Consider the following 20,388-nt stretch of genomic DNA (forward strand, 5'->3'; position numbering starts at 1 on the left):
GATCAGGGACTCACGAGAAGATATCACAACACAACTCTAGGCACAAATTAAAATAATACAAGCTTTATATTACAAGCCAGGGGCCTTGAATTCTCGAATACATAAGTTCGAAAACACAAGAGTCAGCGGAAGCAAAAATATCTGAGTACAGACATAAGTTAAACAAGGTGCAATAAGATGGCTAGCACAAAAGTAGCAACGGTCGAAAAGGCAAGGCCTCCTGCCTGGGACCTCCTAACTACTCCTTGAAGTCAAACTCCATGTAGAATCATCCTCGGGATCCTCTGGCTCCTGGACTCCATCATATGATCACAAAAACCGGGAAAGGGGGAAAAGAAGTAGCAAAGCAACCGTGAGTACTCATCCAAAGTACTCGCAAGCAAGGATCTACACTACATATGCATTGGTATCAATGAAATGGATAGTATCTGTGGACTAAACTGCAGAATGCCAGAATAAGAGGGATAGCTAGTCCTATCGAAGACTACGCTTCTGGCAGCCTCCATCTTCAAGCAGTAGAAGAGAGTATATCGTAGGTTAACCAACTATCATCGCATAGCATAATCCTACCCGGCGATCCTCTCCTCGTCGCCCTGTTAGAGAGCGATCACCGGGTTGTATCTGACACTTTGATAGAGGCAAAGGTGCCCCGATGTTTCGATGAGATGGTGGCTATCGCTTGCGATGGGAGTCGACCTTGATAATCCGACTACGAACGTGCGAGACGTTGCGCCTTAGCAATCGCTAAACCAACTTCCGAGGGTTATTGACCACGCCGGAGCACGATCAACCTGACCACGAGGGTCTGTTTCCTGCGAGCAAACGAAGAACAAGCAAGAAACTAAGATTGCAATCTGGATATTCCGAATATAAGAGGAAAGCTTTATTGATCATAGTGGGGTTCTGTGACGCCTTTGTCTAGTCGTTGAACACAAACGAAGTACGCGAAGTTGCAGCTATGGCGAACTTTAATCTAAACAAAACCCAAGGAAAAAGCTACTAGATGGATCTACTTATATAGGAGCAAGGGGTGGCGGCCAAGGAGGTGGGAGGACGTCCCACAGCCTAAAACTAAGGGAAAATTTTGTTTTTGCCACTCTAGATTTTGCCAATTTTCCTTATGCCACTCTAGATTTTGACATTTCTCTTTTGCCACTCTTAATTTTTGACAATTATCACAATTACCATTCCCGTGGCAAAAGCAAAATTTTCAGAGTGGCAGTTGTCATACATTTCAAAAGCTGAGGGTGGCAAAAATGAAATAAAATTATTGTGCTTTTGCCACAAAATGGCAATTGTGATAATTGTCAAAAGCTAAGAGTGGCAAAAATGAAATGTTAAAATCTAGAATGGCATAAGGAAAATTGGCAAAAGCTAGAGTGCCAAAACAAAATTTTCCCTAAAACTAACCCTAGGTCGTACAAGGCTAATGGGCCCAAGTGGAGGTGATGCAACACCTTTGGACTTGTAGTTTGACTCATATTTTGCTGCAACGTCAGATTGTTTTTTCCATAACTCAACGCTCCGGATGAATTTTAAGGTGAATCCAATTGTGTTGGAAAGAGCACGAAATCTACTTTCAAACAAAAAAAGAATCACCCAATTAGGGGTTCGTATGAAAAAGTTGTTGGTGTTTTGAGTCAGGTATGTCTGTGCAGTCCGAATCTGAATCCAGGACGTGGGAGACTTGGACTCTATCTTCTCTTGGCCCAAAAGTGACGTGAGATGACTTTTTAAATAGCACCTAAACTTCTCTTTTTCCGTTATCTTCATATGTGGATTGTACAAATGTCCCATACACCTGCAATTAGACATGGCACAAAAGTTTGAACATAAATAAATTATTGCATAGTTTGCATTAGAAATCACCTCACAAATATACATGTATGCAATATTTTTGGCCGTATCCAAGGTAGTCATGTCCTCATCATCCTCCCCTTCTTGAAAACAAAGCCATCCTCGGCGTTGCTTAAACTGAAATGTGGCTAACAAAAGAGACAAGGTGTACATGCTGTATATGTATATGTCATCCATTTTTACTTCCCTTGGCTTTTGCACAAATAACACATGTATACATGAGTAATTTTCATAGTTCATAAAATCTAAAGCCGAAATATTATCACAAGAAGTAGAAGGCATGAAAATATTGCAACTCAGTTTGCACATATAAGTGAAGCTCTTATTCATATCAAAGGATTGGCAATGTTCATCATTAAACCATCCCAACATTGATGAATAAACCTTACGTGCACCAAATTTACATGCTACAATATGCTTAAATAAGCAAACATGCAATAAGTCATTTGACATAGAATCATCAGCAAGATTAGAGGTCATATCAAAATGATTAAACATTGGTTCTTTTGCATCAACAGTTAATTCAATGGGTGTACTCAAAATTGTTGATATTTCAGTTGTTTGATCACATGACACATTCATGACAGTAACAAGATCCTCTAAAATAGGTGGAGTGCTCAAATGAAGAGGTAACTCAACACATGATGCATTCAAGTTAACTAGGCATGCATCATTCTCGTGTGAAGCTATATCATCAATACAATTACTGTTACCTTGTCGCAAAGACGTAGCTGATGTACGTACGGACGTTGACAATGTATCGTACTCTTGAGATGATGTCACGCTCACAATCCGAGGTGGGGCTGCTCTAGTAGGTGCAATGGTGGAGGAACCAACCGGCGGTGGTGAGCATGAACTGGAATAGTAGTTGTTGTAGTCACCCAATGCATCCTCCTGTATCTGTCTCTCAAAGGTACACGCACGAACATACATACCAGTAATGCAACGAGGAATGTACTGAAATCTTGCCTGAATATCACGGTTCAAACCACCAAAAAATCTATTCATTGTATCATCCTCAGATTCTTCTATGTCACAATGATGCATATAAGATTTGAACTCTTGGTAGTAAGCATGAACAGTGTTGTTGCCTTGTTTAAATTGTTCAAATTTGCAAAGAAATTCACGATGATAGTAAGGAGGGAAAAATTGTTGTCTCATTACATATTTCAAATCTTTCCAAGTTGTGGGTTGGTTATCAACATTTTTCTTACAATGCACACTCCACAAAATAGAAGCAAAACCAGTAAATGCTCTAGTGGCAGCTTGTACTCGCTCAAGTTCAAAAAAGTCATGGTGACTAAAAACTTGTTCTACTTCAAGCTCCCAAGCTAGATAAATAGCAGGATTAAATCTGAAGGAAATATGCCCTAGAGGCAATAATAAAGTTATTATTTATTTCCTTATTTCATGATAAATGTTTATTATTCATGCTAGAATTGTATTAACCGGAAACATAATACATGTGTGAATACATAGACAAACAGAGTGTCACTAGTATGCCTCTACTTGACTAGCTCGTTGATCAAAGATGGTTAAGTTTCCTAACCATAGACATGAGTTGTCATTTGATTAACGGGATCACATCATTAGGAGAATGATGTGATTGACTTGACCCATTCCGTTAGCTTAGCACTTGATCGTTTAGTTTTGTTGCTATTGCTTTCTTCATGACTTATACATGTTCCTATGACTATGAGATTATGCAACTCCCGTTTACCGGAGGAACACTTTGTGTGCCACCAAACGTCACAACGTAACTGGGTGATTATAAAGGTGCTCTACAGGTGTCTCCAAAGGTACTTGTTTGGTTGGCGTATTTCGAGATTAGGATTTGTCACTTCGATTGTCGGAGAGGTATCTCTGGGCCCACTCGGTAATGCACATCACTATAAGCCTTGCAAGCATTGCAACTAATGAGTTAGTTGCGGGATGATGTATTACGGAACGAGTAAAGAGACTTGCCGGTAACGAGATTGAACTAGGTATTGAGATACCGACGATCGAATCTCGGGCAAGTAACATACCGATGACAAAGGGAACAACGTATGTTGTTATGCGGTCTGACCGATAAAGATCTTCGTAGAATATGTAGGAGCCAATATGGGCATCCAGGTCCCGCTATTGGTTATTGACCAGATAGGTGTCTCGGTCATGTCTACATAGTTCTCGAACCCGTAGGGTCCGCACGCTTAACGTTCGTTGACGATATATTACTATGTGAGTTATGTATGTTGGTGACCGAACGTTGTTTGGAGTTTTGGATGAGATCACAGATATGACAAGGAACTCCGGAATGGTCCGGAAGTAAAGATTGATATGTGGATAGTAGTGTTTGATCTCCGGAAGGGTTCTGGAATTCACCGGAAGGGGTTCCGGATGTTTCCTGAAATGTTTGGGCACGAGAACACTTTATCTGGGCCAAAGGGGAAAGCCCACGAGGCTTTTGGAAAGTGCAAAAGGAAGTTTTGCGGAGACCAGAGGCTAGACGCCAGGAACCCTGGCGTCTAGGGGGTAGACGCTGGGAACCCTGGCGTCTAGGGGGTAGACGCCGGGAACCCTGGCGTCTAGCCCTGGAGTCCGAGAAAGACTCTTGCCTTTCGGGTGAAACCGACTTTGAGGAGGCTTTTACTCCAAGTTTCGACCCCAGGGCTCAACATATAAATAGAGGGGTAGGGCTAGCACCAAAGACACATCAAGAAACACCAAGCTGTGTGCCGGCAACCCCGTCCCCTCTAGTTTATCCTCCGTCATAGTTTTCGTAGTGCTTAGGCGAAGCTCCGCGGAGATTGTTCTTCACCAACACCGTCACCATGTCGTTGTGCTGCTGGAACTCATCTACTACTTCGCCCCTCTTGCTGGATCGAGAAGGCGAGGACGTCACCGAGCCGAACGTGTGCAGAACTCGGAGGTGCCGTGCTTTCGGTACTTGGATCGGTCGGACGTGAAGACGTATGACTACATCAACCGCATTGATATAACGCTTCCGTGAACGGTCTACGAGGGTACGTAGACAACACTCTCCCCTCTCGTTGCTATGCATCACCATGATCTTGCGTGTGCGTAGGAATTTTTTTGAAATTACTATGTTCCCCAACAGTGGCATCAGAGCCTAGGTTTTATGCGTTGATGTTGTGCACGAGTAGAACACAAATGAGTTGTGGGCGATATAAGTCATACTGCTTACCAGCATGTCATACTTTGGTTCGGCGGTATTGTTGGATGAAGCGGCCCGGACCGACATTACGCGTACGCTTACGCAAGACTAGTTCTACCGACGTGCTTTGCACACAGGTGGCTGGCGGGTGTCAGTTTCTCCAACTTTAGTTGAACCAAGTGTGGCTACGCCCGGTCCTTGCGAAGGTTAAAACAACACCAACTTGACAAACTATTGTTGTGGTTTTGATGCGTAGGTAAGAACGGTTCTTGCTTAAGCCCGTAGCAGCCACGTAAAACTTGCAACAACAAAGTAGAGGACGTCTAACTTGTTTTTGCAGGGCATGTTGTGATGTGGTATGGTCAAGACATGATGCTAAATTTTATTGTATGAGATGATCATGTTTTGTAACCGAGTTATCGGCAACTGGCAGGAGCCATATGGTTGTCGCTTTATTGTATGCAATGCAATTGCGCTGTAATGCTTTACTTTATCACTAAGCGGTAGCGATAGTCGTAGAAGCATAAGATTGGCGAGACAACAATGATGCTACGATGGAGATCAATGTGTCGCGCCGGTGACGATGGTGATCATGACGGTGCTTCGGAGATGGAGATCACAAGCACAAGATGATGATGGCCATATCATATCACTTATATTGATTGCATATGATGTTTATCTTTTATGCATCTTATCTTGCTTTGATTGACGGTAGCATTATAAGATGATCTCTCACTAAATTTCAAGATAAAAGTGTTCTCCCTGAGTATGCACCGTTGCCAAAGTTCATCGTGCCCAGACACCACGTGATGATCGGGTGTGATAAGCTCTACGTCCATCTACAACGGGTGCAAGCCAGTTTTTGCACACGCAGAATACTCAGGTTAAACTTGACGAGCCTAGCATATGCAGATATGGCCTCGGAACACTGAGACCGAAAGGTCGAGCGTGAATCATATAGTAGATATGATCAACATATTGATGTTCACCATTGAAAGCTACTCCATTTCACATGATGATCGGTTATGGTTTAGTTGATTTGGATCACGTGATCACTTAGATGATTAGAGGGATGTCTATCTAAGTGGGAGTTCTTAAGTAATATGATTAATTGAACTTTAATTTATCATGAACTTAGTCCTGGTAGTATTAGCATATCTATGTTGTAGATCAATAGCTAGCGTTTAGCTCCCCTATTTTATTTTTGATATGTTCCTAGAGAAAACTAAGTTGAAAGATGTTAGTAGCAATGATGCGGATTGGATCCGTGATCTGAGGTTTATCCTCATTGCTGCACAGAAGAATTATGTCCTTAATGCACCGCTAAGTGACAGACCTATTGCAGGAGCAGATGCAGACATCATGAACGTTTAGCTAGCTCAATATGATGACTACTTAATAGTTTAGTGCACCATGCTTAATAGCTTAGAATCGGGACTTCAAAGACGTTTTGAACGTCATGGACCATATGAGATGTTCTAGGAGTTGAAGTTAATATTTCAAGCAAATACCCGAGTTGAGAGATATGAAGTCTCCAACAAGTTCTATAGCTAAAAGATGGAGGAGAATAGCTCAAGCAATGAGCATGTGCTCAGATTGTCTGGGTACTACAATCGCTTGAATCAAGTGGGAGTTAATCTTCCAGATAAAATAGTGATTGACAGAATTCTCTAGTCACCATCACCAAGTTAGTAGAACTTCGTGATGAACTATGATATGCAAGGGATAACGCAAACGATTCCCAAGCTCTTCGTAATGCTGAAATCGACGAAGGTAGAAATCAAGAAAAATATCAAGTGTTGATGGTAGACAAGACCACTAGTTTCAAGAAAAGGGCAAAGGGAAGAAGGGGAACTTCAAGAAGAACGGCAAGCAAGTCGCTGCTCAAGTGAAGAAGCCCAAGTCTGGTCCTAAGCCTGAGACTAAGTGCTTCTACTGCAAAGGGACTGGTCACTAGAAGCGGAACTGCCCCAAGTATTTGGCGGATAAGAAGGATGGCAAAGTGAACAAAAGTATATTTGATATACAGATTATTGATGTGTATTTTACTAGTGTTCGTAGCAACCCCTCGGTATTTGATACTAGTACAATTGCTAAGAGTAGTAACTCGAAACTGGAGTTGCAGAATAAACAGAGACTAGTTAAGGGTGAAGTGACGATGTGTGTTGGAAGTGGTTCCAAGATTGATATGATAATCATCGCACACTTCCTATACTTTCGGGATTAGTGTTGAACCTAAATAAGTGTTATTTGGTGTTTGCGTTGAACATGAATATGATTTGACCATGTTTATTGCAATATGGTTATTCATTTAAGTTAGAGAACAAGTGTTGTTCTGTTTACATGAATAAAACCTTCTATGGTCATACACACCAACGAAAATGGTTTGTTGGATCTCGATCGTAATGATACACATATTCATAAAATTGAAGCCAAAAGATGCAAAGTTAATAATGATAGTGCAACTTGTTTGTGGCACTGCCGTTTAGGTCATATTGGTGTAAAGCGCATGAAGAAACTCCATGCTGATGGACTTTTGGAATCACTTGATTATGAATCAATTGATGCTTGCGAACCATGCCTCATGGGCAAGATGACTAAGACTCCGTTCTCCGGAACAATGGAGCGAGCAAAAGATTTGTTGGAAATCATACATACTGATGTATGTGGTCCGATGAATATTGAGGCTCACGGCAGGTATCATTATTTTCTGATCTTCACAGATGATTTGAGCAGATATGAGTATATCTACTTGATGAAACACAAGTCTGACACATTTGAAAAGTTCAAAGAATTTCAGAGTGAAGTGGAGAATCATCGTAACAAAAATAAAAGTTTCTACGATATGATCGCAGAAGTAAAATATTTGAGTTACGAGTTTGTCCTTCAGTTAAAACAATGTGAAATAGTTTCACTACTCACGCCACCTAGAACACCACAGTGTAATGGTGTGTCCGAACGTCATAACCGTACTTTATTAGATATGGTGCGATCTATGATGTCTCTTACCGATCTACCACTATCGTTTTGGGGTTATGCATTAGAGACAGCTGCATTCCCGTTAAATAGGGCACCATCTAAATCCGTTGAGACGACACCGTATGGACTATGGTTTGGCAAGAAACCTAAGCTGTCGTTTCTTAGAGTTTGGGGCTGCGATGCTTATATGAAAAAGTTTCATCCTGATAAGCTCAAACCCAAATCGGAGAAATGTGTCTTCATAGCATACCCAAAGGAGACTGTTGGGTACATCTTCTATCATAGATCCAAAGGCAAGACTTTTGTTGCTAAATTCGGAGTCTTTCTAGAGAAGGAGTTTATCTCGAAAGAAGTGAGTGGGAGGAAAGTAGAACTTGATGAGGTAACTGTACCTGCTCCCTTATTGGAAAGTAGTTCATCACAGAAATATGTTCCTGTGACTACTACACCAATTAGTGAGGAAGCTAATGATGAAGATCATGTAACTTCAGATCAAGTTACTACCGAAACCTCGTAGGTAAACCAGAGTGAGATCTGCACCAGAGTGGTACGGTAATCCTGTTCTGGAGGTCATGTTACTTGACCATGACGAACCTACGAACTATGAGGAAGCGATGATGAGCCCAGATTCCGCGAAACGGCTTGAGGCCATGAAATCTGAGATGAGATCCATGTATGAGAACAAAGTATGGACTTTGATTGACTTGCCCATTGATCGGCGAGCCATTGAGATTAAATGGATCTTCAAGAGGAAGACGGACGCTGATAGTGGTGTTACTATCTACAAAGCTAGAATTGTCGCAAAAGGTTTTTGACAAGTTCAAGGTGTTGACTACGATGAGAGTTTCTCACTCGTATCTATGCTTAAGTCTGTCTGAATCATGTTAGCAATTGCCACATTTTATGAAATCTGGCAAATGGATAAACAAAACTACATTCCTTAATGGATTTATTAAAGAAGAGTTGTATATGATGTAGCAAGAAAGTTTTGTCAAACCTAAAGGTGCTAACAAAATATGCAAGCTCCAGCGATCCATCTATGGAATGGTGCAAGCATCTCGGAGTTGGAATATATGCTTTGATAAGTTGATCAAAGCATATAGTTTTATACAGACTTGTGGTGAAGCCTATATTTACAAGAAAGTGAGTGGGGGCACTACAGCATTTCTGATAACTATATGTGAATGACATATTGTTGATCGGAGATAATGTAGAATTATTCTGCAAAGCATAAAGAAATGTTTGAAAGGAGTTTTTCAAAGAAAGACCTCGGTGAAGCTGCTTATATATTGAGCATCAAGATCTATAGAGATAGATCAAGACGCTTGATAAGTTTTTCAATGAGTACATACCTTGACAAGATTTTGAAATAGTTCAAAATGGAACAGTCAAAGAAAGAGTTCTTGCCTGTGTTACAAGGTGTGAAATTAAGTAAGACTCAAAGCCCGACCACGGCAGAAGATAGAAAGAGAATGAAAGTCATTCCCTATGCCTCAGCCATAGGTTCTATAAAGTATGCCATGCTGTGTACCAGACCTATTGTATACCCTGCCCTGAGTTTGGCAAGGGAGTGCAATAGTGATCTAGGAGTAGATCACTGGACATTGGTCAAAATTATCCTTGAGTAAGGATATGTTTCTCGATTATGGAGGTGACAAAAGGTTTGTCGTAAAGGGTTATGACGATGCAAGTTTTGACACTGATCCATATTGAAAGTGGGAGCAATTAGCTAGAGTAGCTCCGTGCAGAGCATTGTTGACATAGAAATTTGCAAAATACATACGGATCTGAATGTTGCGGACCCGTTGACTAAACTTCTCTCAAAAGCAAAACATGATCACACCTTAGTACTCTTTTGGTGTTAATCACATAGCGATGTGAACTAGATTATTGACTCTAGTAAACCCTTTGGGTGTTGGTCACATGACGATGTGAACTATGGGTGTTAATCACATGGTGATGTGAACTATTGATGTTAAATCACATGGCGATGTGATCTAGATTATTGACTCTAGTGCAAGTGGGAGACTGGAGAAAATATGCCCTAGAGGCAATAATAAAGTTATTATTTATTTCCTTATTTCATGATAAATGTTTATTATTCATGCTAGAATTGTATTAACCGGAAACATAATACATGTGTGAATACATAGACAAACAGAGTGTCACTAGTATGCCTCTACTTGACTAGCTCGTTGATCAAAGATGGTTAAGTTTCCTAACCATAGACACGAGTTGTCATTTGATTAACGAGATCACATCATTAGGAGAATGATGTGATTGACTTGACCCATTCCGTTAGCTTAGCACTTGATCGTTTAGTTTTGTTGCTATTGCTTTCTTCATGACTTATACATGTTCCTATGACTATGAGATTATGCAACTCCCGTTTACCGGAGGAACACTTTGTGTGCCACCAAACATCACAACGTAACTGGGTGATTATAAAGGTGCTCTACAGGTGTCTCCAAAGGTACTTGTTGGGTTGGCGTATTTCGAGATTAGGATTTGTCACTCCGATTGTCAGAGAGGTATCTCTGGGCCCACTTGGTAATGCACATCACTATAAGCCTTGCAAGCATTGCAACTAATGAGTTAGTTGCGGGATGATGCATTACGGAACGAGTAAAGAGACTTGCCGGTAACGAGATTGAACTAGGTATTGAGATACCGACGATCGAATCTCGGGCAAGTAACATACCGATGACAAAGGGAACAACGTATGTTGTTATGCGGTCTGACCGATAAAGATCTTCGTAGAATATATAGGAGCCAATATGGGCATCCAGGTCCCGCTATTGGTTATTGACCAGAGAGGTGTCTCGGTCATGTCTACATAGTTCTCGAACCCGTAGGGTCCGCACGCTTAACGTTCGTTGACGATATAGTACTATGTGAGTTATGTATGTTGGTGACAGAATGTTGTTCCGAGTTTTGGATGAGATCACAGATATGACTAGGAACTCCGGAATGGTCCGGAAGTAAAGATTGATATGTCGATAGTAGTGTTTGATCTCCGGAAGGGTTCCGGAATTCACCGGAAGAGGTTCCGGATGTTTCCCGAAATGTTTGGGCACGAGAACACTTTATCTGGGCCAAAGGGGAAAGCCCGCGAGGCTTTTGGAAAGTGCAAAAGAAAGTTTTGCGGAGACCAGAGGCTAGACGCCAGGAACCCTGGCGTCTAGGGGGTAGACACCGGGAACTCTGGCGTCTAGCCCTGGAGTCCGAGAAGGACTCTTGCCTTTCGGGTGAAACCGACTTTGAGGAGGCTTTTACTCCAAGTTTCGACCCCAGGGCTCAACATATAAATAGAGGGGTAGGGCTAGCACCAAAGACACATCAAGAAACACCAAGCCGTGTGCCAGCAACCCCGTCCCCTCTAGTTTATCCTCCATCATAGTTTTCGTAGTGCTTAGGCGAAGCCCTACGGAGATTGTTCTTCACCAACACCGTCACCACACCGTCGTGCTGCCGGAACTCATCTACTACTTCGCCCCTCTTGCTGGATCGAGAAGGCGAGGACATCACCGAGTCGAACGTGTGCAGAACTCGGAGGTGCCGTGCTTTCGGTACTTGGATCGGTCGGACGTGAAGACGTACGACTACATCAACCGCGTTGATATAACGCTTCTGTGAACGGTCTACGAGGGTACGTAGACAACACTCTCCCCTCTCGTTGCTATGCATCACCATGATCTTGCGTGTGCGTAGGAAATTTTTTGAAATTACTACGTTCCCCAACAAAATCTACCCTCAAATGACGGTAAAAAGTTAACTTGACCATGTGCTTGTGTGTGTTGTCCCAACTCTCGTGATGATGAAGATATGTCCGTCGTCCAAGAACTTTTATCTCCGGAACCTGTCATGATTAGTAGAAACAAGAAACAAAATTCAAGAATAATGTTCCTATGAACTACTAGGATGTGGTTGTAAAGTGCTCACAGTAAAGCAAATATCAATATCTTAGAAGTTCTTACCATGCGGCAGGTGGTGACAGGTAACCAGCGCTGTCAAATAACTCCGAAGATTGTGTAAAGCGATTGTCAGGGGAACGTACGTATACACGATTTAGAAATATGTGGAGTTGGGTTGGCTATATATGGTAGCAAAAGATTAGCAATAATCAATTCGGAGATGCAATGTTGAATAAACGCTCAACGACGGTACTGTGCTGGTCCTAGACTAGACCGGACTAGAGACGCGAGCCTCTAACACTAATGAGGTCACGGCGTAGCACAACTGGCATTAATGAAGGATACTAAGTAGCTCTGGACAACAAGATATAAGTGAAGATCACAACGGCAATAAAGATAATGATGAAAAACAACTGCCAAGCAGGATATACAATAATTTTTCTCTCAAACTTTTCTCTGGAAAAGTTTGTGCCAATTTTATGATAATTTTTCTCAAAAATGGCAATGACTCAAGCTTTCAAATGCAAAAAGAATCACTCAATTCTGAGTTGATATGAGGACTCAAAAAATTCCAAAACTGGTGTCAAAAACTGGAACAAGCTGTGTTGCGAACTTCGGAGGGCAAAATGACTTATTTATAAGCCGATTTTGAGGTGCCAAATATTGAACTTGTCTCTGCAACTATTTAGATGCGGCTCGTCGGTAGCTTTCATTTGAGTACTCGCGGAGCCAAAACGGACTTCATATGAGGAAGTTATGGCTATTTTACTGAACAGTGCACGAAACAGATTCCAATCCGAAATCAACTACGAGATTGTGTCTAGATAGATCCGAATTTTGTTTTTTTTCTTCTCTTTTTTTTCACTCACACTTTTTTTCTCTTGCTTTTTTTAACTTTTTTTCTTTCTCTTTTTTCTTTGCCTTTTTTTTCTCTCTCCCTCTTTCCAAGACAAACTAGATAAGATGCAGATTGGATCTAGTGAAAATGTGAATGACCTCAACTATGATTGTGGCAATGAACAATGGGTAGCATGTGGTGGAAATTGATGGATGAGTGGTGGATAGCGGAAGGGATAACGATGTCGCGGCGACGTGACTAATGTGAACAGAACTCGAAACTCTAAATGAACTAGACACTAAGACAAGCAACTTGACACGACGATGCAACCGATAATTCAACTATGCAAGCAATGAAAAGAAAATTACAAAGGCTCAGACTAGCTTGGATAAATGATAAATAGATCTAACTTTTTTGTGGCTTTTTCTTGGACAATATGTAAGAAAATAAATCTAATCTACGAAAAACTGGAAATTCTCACCGAGGAACCTGAAAACTGATATCACTTGATAGAGGCGAGGGACCCGATATTTCGATGAGATGATAACTATCGATTTGGTGGAGCCGACTTTGACGATCCGACTACAAACGTGCAAGACATTGCACCTTAGCAATCGCTAAACCAATTTCGAGTGGTTATTGACCACGTCGGAGCACGATCAACCTGACCACGAGGGTCTGTTTCCTGCGAGCAAACGGAAAACAAGTAAGAAACTAAGATTGCAATCTGGATATTGCGAATATAAGAGGAAACCTTTATTGATTAAGGTGGCGTTCTGTGACGCCTTTGTCGGGTAGTTGAACATAAACGAAATACGCGAAGTTGCAGCTATGACGAACTTTAATCTAAACAAAACCCAAAAAAAAGCTACTAGATGGATCTAATTATATAGGAGCAAGGGGTGGCGCCAAGGAGGTAGGAGGACGTCCCAAGGCAGTCTAAAACTAACCCTAGGTCGTACAAGGCTCATGGCTCCAAGTGGAGGTGATGCTACACCGTTGGGCTTGTAGTTTGACTTGGATTCTACTGCAACGTCAGATTGTTTCGTCCATAACTTAACGTTACAGACAAATTTGAAGGTGAATCCAATTGTGTTGGAAAGAGCACGAAATCTACTTTCAAACAAAAAAGAATCACCCAATTCGGAGTCTGTATGAAAAAGTTGTTAGCGTTTTAAGTCAGGTATGTCTGTGCAGTCCGAATCTGAATACAGAACGTGAGAGACTTGGATTCTATCTTCTCTTGGCCCAAAAGTGATGTGAGAGGACTTTTTAAACAGCACCTAAACTTCTATTTTTCCCTTATCTTCATATGTGGATTGTACAAATGTCCCGTATACCTGCAATTAGACATGGCACAAAAGATTTGTGAAGTATTTTTTGTCCTGGATGACATAAATAAATTATTACATAGTTTGCATTAGAAATCACCTCACAAATATACATGTATGCAATATCTTTGATCGTATCCAAGGTAGCCATGTCCTCATCACACTTGAAAGGGTGTGTTTTATTAAGATCTGGTTCTAGTTGTCATAAGGTCAAGGTACAACTCCGGGTCGTCCTTTTACCGAGGGACACGGTTATTCGAATAGATAAACTTTCCTGTAGGGGCGCACCATATTTCCCAACACGCTCGATCCCTCTGGACGGGCACACTTTTCTGGGTCATGTCCGGCCTCAGAAGATCAACACGTCGCAGCCACACCTAGGCACAACAGAGAGGTCAGCACGCCGGTCTAAATCCTAAGCGCGCTGGGGTCAGGGCCCATTGCACACCTGCACGTTGCGTGGGTAGCCGGTAAGCAGACTTAACCTCCCTAATACAAGAGCAGACGTTCCAGCCCAATCCGGCGCGCGACGCTCAGTCGCTGACGTCAAGAAGGCTTCGGCTGATACCACGACGTCGAGTGCCTATAATTATTCCCGCGTAGTTGGTTAGTGCGTATAGGCCAGTGGCCAGACTCAGATCAAATACTAAGATCTCGTTATGTGTGTTATTTTGAAGCAACCGCGAACACCGACCAGGGACCAAGCCCACCTATCTCCTAGGAGGTCACAACCTGCCCTGTCGCTCCGTCACAAAGTAACAGTCGGGGGGGCCGTCGGGAACCCAGGCCCATCACTACTTGGATGGAACCACCTGCCCCTTCAGCCCCCATATTCGAATCACTTGCGGGTACTCAACGAGCGACCCGACTTTAGTCACAACATGTATCATATATCATGTATTATAAGTATATACCCGTGATCACCTCCCTAGTGATCACGGCCCGATAGTATAGCATCGAAGACGAACAAGAATGTGGGGCCACTGATGATAAACTAGCATCCTATACTAAGCATTTAGGACTGCAGGTAAGTTATCAACAACTGTAGCAACAATGACAGGCTATGCAATAGAATAGGATAAACCGAAAGCAGCAACATGCTACACTACTCTAATGCAAGCAGTAGAGAGAAGAATAGGCGATATCTGGTGATCAAGGGAGGGGGGCCTGCCTGGTTGCTCTGCAGACAGAAACATACCCTCAAAGGTGAATTAGTTGATCACTGGTTCAACCGCGGTCTCGAGGTCTACCGAAGAAGTAACGGAGGGGAATATAATAAATAATGGAGCAATCAAAGTATCACAAAGCATAACATGGCAATACGCGGTGTTAGAGATGACCTAACACAATACTAGTGCTACCGACGAAAGGGGGAAACATCTGGGAGAGTATTTCCGGTGTTTCGTGTTTTCGGATAGACAGACCGAAGGGGGAAAGTTGGATGTTCGCCGTGCTAGGGACGTGTGGTTAGCAAACAGACTGTGTATCGAATTCGTCTCGTCGTTCTAAGTAACTTTCATGTACAAAGTATTTTCATCCGAACTACGGATTATTTTATATTAATTTTCAAAGTTTCAAATATATTCTAAAATTATTTATTTATTTTAATTCGAAAATACAGTTAAACAATATATGCTACAGGTACATGAAAGTGTATCCAGAGAAGTGCAAGTGAGACTAACAGTGGGGCCCAGTTGCTGAGTCAGCAGAGGACCCAGTCAACCTTATCGACTAGAACAGTACACATGGTCCCACATGTCATGGACTGTAGGGGTAATTAAGGATCAATTTTAAACGTGTTTAATTAATGCGGTGAGCCCCACATGTAAGTGGCTATTTGGATTATTTTAATTAGTCTGTTAATTATGCCCGCGATTAATTAGGTGTGGGTCCCATTTGTCGGTGACTCAGAGCGTAATTAGGAGCTGGGTTAAAGGTGCCACATCAGCACCACCGGAGAAATCCGTCAGCGACCAAATCAGAGGCGGAGGGCTCGGGACCTGGTCGGAAATCCGCCACAGGCGTCGGCTTGACGCGCAGCTTGGTGCGTTCGGACGCCCGCGGCAGCGCGCATCGAACGGTGGTCGTGGCAGCAGCGGGGGTGGCCGAACGTGGCCGGAGAAGCAACGGCAGCGGCGGCCGGAGCAAGGCAACGACAGCAGCACGCTAAGGCTCCAATCCGAGGGCGAACATGAGGGGTTTGACGCAGTAGCTCACCGCGAGCTCTTTGCCGGGGTCGAGGTAGCCGGAGGGCGTCGATGGCGAGCGGCTCGACGGGGATCGGAGAGGCGGACGAGGTTGAAGAAGAGATGACGGCGACGACTTGGTGAAGCTCCTATTCGCTGGAGTTGGCGTGGAGGTTGAGGAGGTCGAGGGGCAGCCCCTCGAAGCGTTAGCCTACTTAGGGAGGCCGGTGGCCATGGGGTTCACGGCGTCGGGCGGCCGTGTACGGCGAGGGGCCGGCGGGGAGGGCTCTAGCGTGGGAGTGGCGGCGGAGGTGGGTTCAGAGGAGGGTGAGGCGAGCTCGGGGGAGAGGGAGGGCGTGGCCGGCTGGAGGAGCTGCGGGGTCGAGCGGGAGCGCTCTCGCTTGCTCCTGGCGGCGCGAGGTGGGAATGAGGGAGAGATGAGGATCGGGACGGGAGGAGTTAGGGTTAGTAACGAAGTGCGCCGTGTTGGGCTGGTTGTTTGTTAGATGGGCCAAGAGCCCAGTCGGTTAGGTTAATTTAATTTTTTTGTTTGTTTTATTTTAGCTACTGTTTCTATTAGTTTAACTAGCAAAAAGCTTTGGTAAAATATACAATTTGTCAAATCAAATACTAGGCATTATTTATTACTACCACAAAAAGTCTTGGGATTTTAAATAAAATATTTTAGAATTTCTATAATTTTGAAAAGTCATTTTAGTAAAGACTTGGCCCCTGTTTTAATTGTTTCAGGGCAATTAAATATTTTATTAAAGTTGGTTTCTCCCTGATAATTAGTTAGTGAATATTTTCAAACCATCGATTTACCGTTTCAAGAGATAATAATTTGACTTTATTTTAATTTGAATTTGAATTCAGTTTGGATCAAAGTAAAGTTTAGAAAACAATAATTATGATGACCTGGCACCATTAGTGTGTGGTTACTATAGCTTAACAGCCGGGGTGTTACACAGGCCGTCTCGGGCAAACATCTCCTTTTGTCGATTCGTGAACCAAGCCTTCCCTCTCCGATGACATGTTTTTCTTGTCGACACTCATGATCGCGAGTGCCATCTCTGTTGCTTTGGTGTCGGCATTGGTGGCCTCGATCTCGAGCTTCTTCAGTTGAGCGGCCTCCTCAATGTTAAGCTTCCTCCTCTTTGCGGCCTCCTTCATGTCAAGCTTCTTCATTTGAAGGTCTAGGTATATCTTCATTTGCTCCTCCTCTCCTCCCTCACTTCCTTTTGACACATCATGCTTCTCGTCGGCCTTCGAGCTGGTCTTGCCCCTCGCCCTCTTGAGCAAGTCTCCCTCCTCAGCTATGACCGCCTTCCCTCCTTTCTTCTTACGAGCGGCATATTGGTCTTTGAACTCGGGGCAATCTTTGATGAGCGACCAACAATGCGTGAGAGTGAATGGCTTGTTTTTTTGCCGGGCCTTGAAGGCTTTCAAAGATTGGAATGCGTACACAATCAAAGATGTGGCCGCAATTGTAACATGGAAAGACACAATATGCATGAAACATAAATGGCATGCCAAGATGAAAGGACACAAGATGAAAAAACAAGAGGTTCATACCAAGTCACCAACGCCTAGGCCACTCACGGGACGGGCTTCGACGCTCTCAAGCGCATCACAATACTTGTTGCACTCTTGTTGAATGAACCCCCATCTCTTTTGGATTGAGTTGATGCCGCGGTGCTCGCAAATTGGTAGGGGCAAACTTCCTTCGCGCATGAATTTTTTTGTGAACGCTTGTCAAAAGACAGATCTTTTTTTGCTTGACACTTTTCATCGGATCTTGGCCTATGTCCATCCAACTCTCACAAATCAAAGGGTCCTCCTCCTGGGTGTATGATCCCGTGCGAATGCTTTGCCTCTCGTTTTGTGCTTCCGCCCTTTGGGTGAGCTCATCGATAAACAAGGGCTCCTCCACAATGTTGACCTTTTCTTCATCATCTTCACAATACATGTCATCATCTTCATGCCATGAGTTGCCATGGTCATCGTCATCTTCATCATGGCCGGCGAACTGGGTGTCACCATACTGGTCGCGACCATCCTGGCGTTGGGTCGCGTCGGGATCGAAAGCTTGGCCTTGGCCGTCGACGTGGAAGTCCTCACCACGGTCCTCGAAGATGACGTTCTCCATGAACGCGACGTAGTCAGGGTCGTCGACTCTCGACGTCGGCAGTGGCATTTCATCGAACAGCTTGCGGGCGCCGACCATGTTGGCCGAAGGGATCGACCAGGGCTGCTTCCTTTGGGTCCTGTTGGACGGCTGGCCAGCGCCACTATACCCTGGTGTCACGTTTAGGTCGATGACGCCTACGTGCATGGACGAAGCGACCACGCTGCCCTCCGGTGACGTGAAGAACCGTGCCTGCCCATGGGCATGCAGCGGCGGTGCACGATACCCGGGCGTCTCCGGTGTGACGGACGAGCTCGAGGACTGGTACTACCAGTGGCGGAGGTAGAGGGTGGACAGGGTGGGCCACGGCCCACCCTAAGATTAGAAATATGGGCTTTATACCATAGAGAAAAAGCTAAAAAGTAAAATAAAAAATAAGATTATATGTACAATTGCACTGTTGGCCCACCCTGGCCCAGTGGGCTAGGTCCACCACTGGGTACTACGGACGACAAACGACGATGAGCCTGTGCTAGCACGAGGAGGGCATGCGCCTTGGTGACGATGGACTCCTCGTCGACTTCGGCCTGGTGTTGTGCGGCACGCAGCACAGCCGCCTCGGCGGCGTAGTCGGCAGCGGCCTTTTTCTCCGCCACCTTTGTCCGCCGGTTCTTGCTCTTCATCGATTCGGCGTCGAGCTTGGCGAGCTCCGCCGGCGTGAGCTCCGACCGCGGCTTCTTGGTAGCCTTCTTCTTCGCCGCAGGGTGCGCGACCGCGGCCGGTTCACCGGGATTCATCAGGCGCCGACCATGGAGGAGGGAGGAAAGGAGGACGAGAGGGTTTTGGGCAAAATGGAGGGAAAGTGGACGGGTGTCTCCCGAACGGGCGGACCAGGGGAGGAAAAGGGCGCGCGTCCCGCCCGTCCGTGCACGGTCCATTTCAACGCAAGCGCGGCCGAAATTTTGATTGAGAATGGGTTGAAAGCGGACCGAAAACGGTGCTTTGCGCGTTGTTTCTCTGTCCCGCGCGTTGGAGTTGCATGGGCTGGGGCAGCAGCTCAGCTGATCGAGTGCATGGAGCAACGTCTATCACCTCCGGCCGGAAAGAGGATATGTAGAAAAAATAAGGCCAGGTCACATCGATCCGTCTCTACAAGGTCAGTCAGGGAGATGAAACGAGACAGTGAAAGAGGGAGAAGAAAGCTCCCAGTGGATTCGATCGATCTTGGTTGTTTTAAATTGGGCATGCTAGTCTCCATCGCTACTTGCTCCCGATCGAATCCTCTGTTCCCGCCAGCTCGCCAGAAGTCAAACCGCAGAGGTAGCATTCCGCGAAACAGTGCAGCTGCATGCGTGCGTGCGTGCTCGATCGCGCGCGGACGGGGTAATCATCAGGCACTCTTGTCCCCTTGCTGTTGGATCATGCGAGTCCGGCCGGCCGGCCGGCTTCTCGGCCAGTGCTACAGTCCCTCTCCCTGCCCAAGCGAGTGAGTGCGAGCAGTAGCACTGCAGAATCCCCCGTCTTGGTGCCGGCCAAGCGCACATGGACTCTGCAGCAAACCACTACGCAGTTGATTTCGCCCCGGCAGTCGTACCGACTTGCCTTGGCCGTAGTCCAGCCTTATGATTTGGGCTATTTCCTACTACCATCGTAAAATCTGGAAATTAAGCTTGCATGGAGCTGCGGCCGGTAGCACGTACGTATCCCTCAAAACACACGACACTTAAAATGCTGCACACAAAGGTACTATTTTTCCAAAGGAACAATCATTTGGTTACTGAAATTTTCCTGAGTAGAAAATCTAAATAGGGCAACTATGATTGCAAAAATAAAATCATCTTTTTCTAGGACGGTGATATCACCTGCAAGCAAATCTCGCCGTGCATGCCATACGCAGGTCGAGCCCATATGTCTGGATCAGTCACTGTCCTCTCTGGAAGCAGCGGAATAGACGTTTAATCGACGTGCAGTTCGATGGTGGGAAGGGAAATCCATGTC

The 20,388-nt window shown here is 44.4% G+C and overlaps 1 long non-coding RNA gene across 1 annotated transcript; it reads right to left on the minus strand.

Annotated features, from left to right (window-relative positions):
• Positions 1-1,332: 1,332 nt before the first annotated feature.
• On the minus strand, positions 1,333-16,684 carry LOC125537698 (uncharacterized). The gene is made up of 2 exons (XR_007296059.2): positions 16,294-16,684; positions 1,333-13,430 (listed from the first exon to the last, which is right to left on the minus strand). It is a non-coding gene; the product is annotated as an uncharacterized LOC125537698 (long non-coding RNA).
• Between the last annotated feature and the right edge of the window lie 3,704 nt (positions 16,685-20,388).

This window comes from Triticum urartu, chromosome 2A (assembly GCF_056163025.1).
Source record: "Triticum urartu cultivar PI428250 chromosome 2A, HENAU_Tu73, whole genome shotgun sequence".
In the NCBI taxonomy this organism is placed as follows: domain Eukaryota; kingdom Viridiplantae; phylum Streptophyta; class Magnoliopsida; order Poales; family Poaceae; genus Triticum; species Triticum urartu.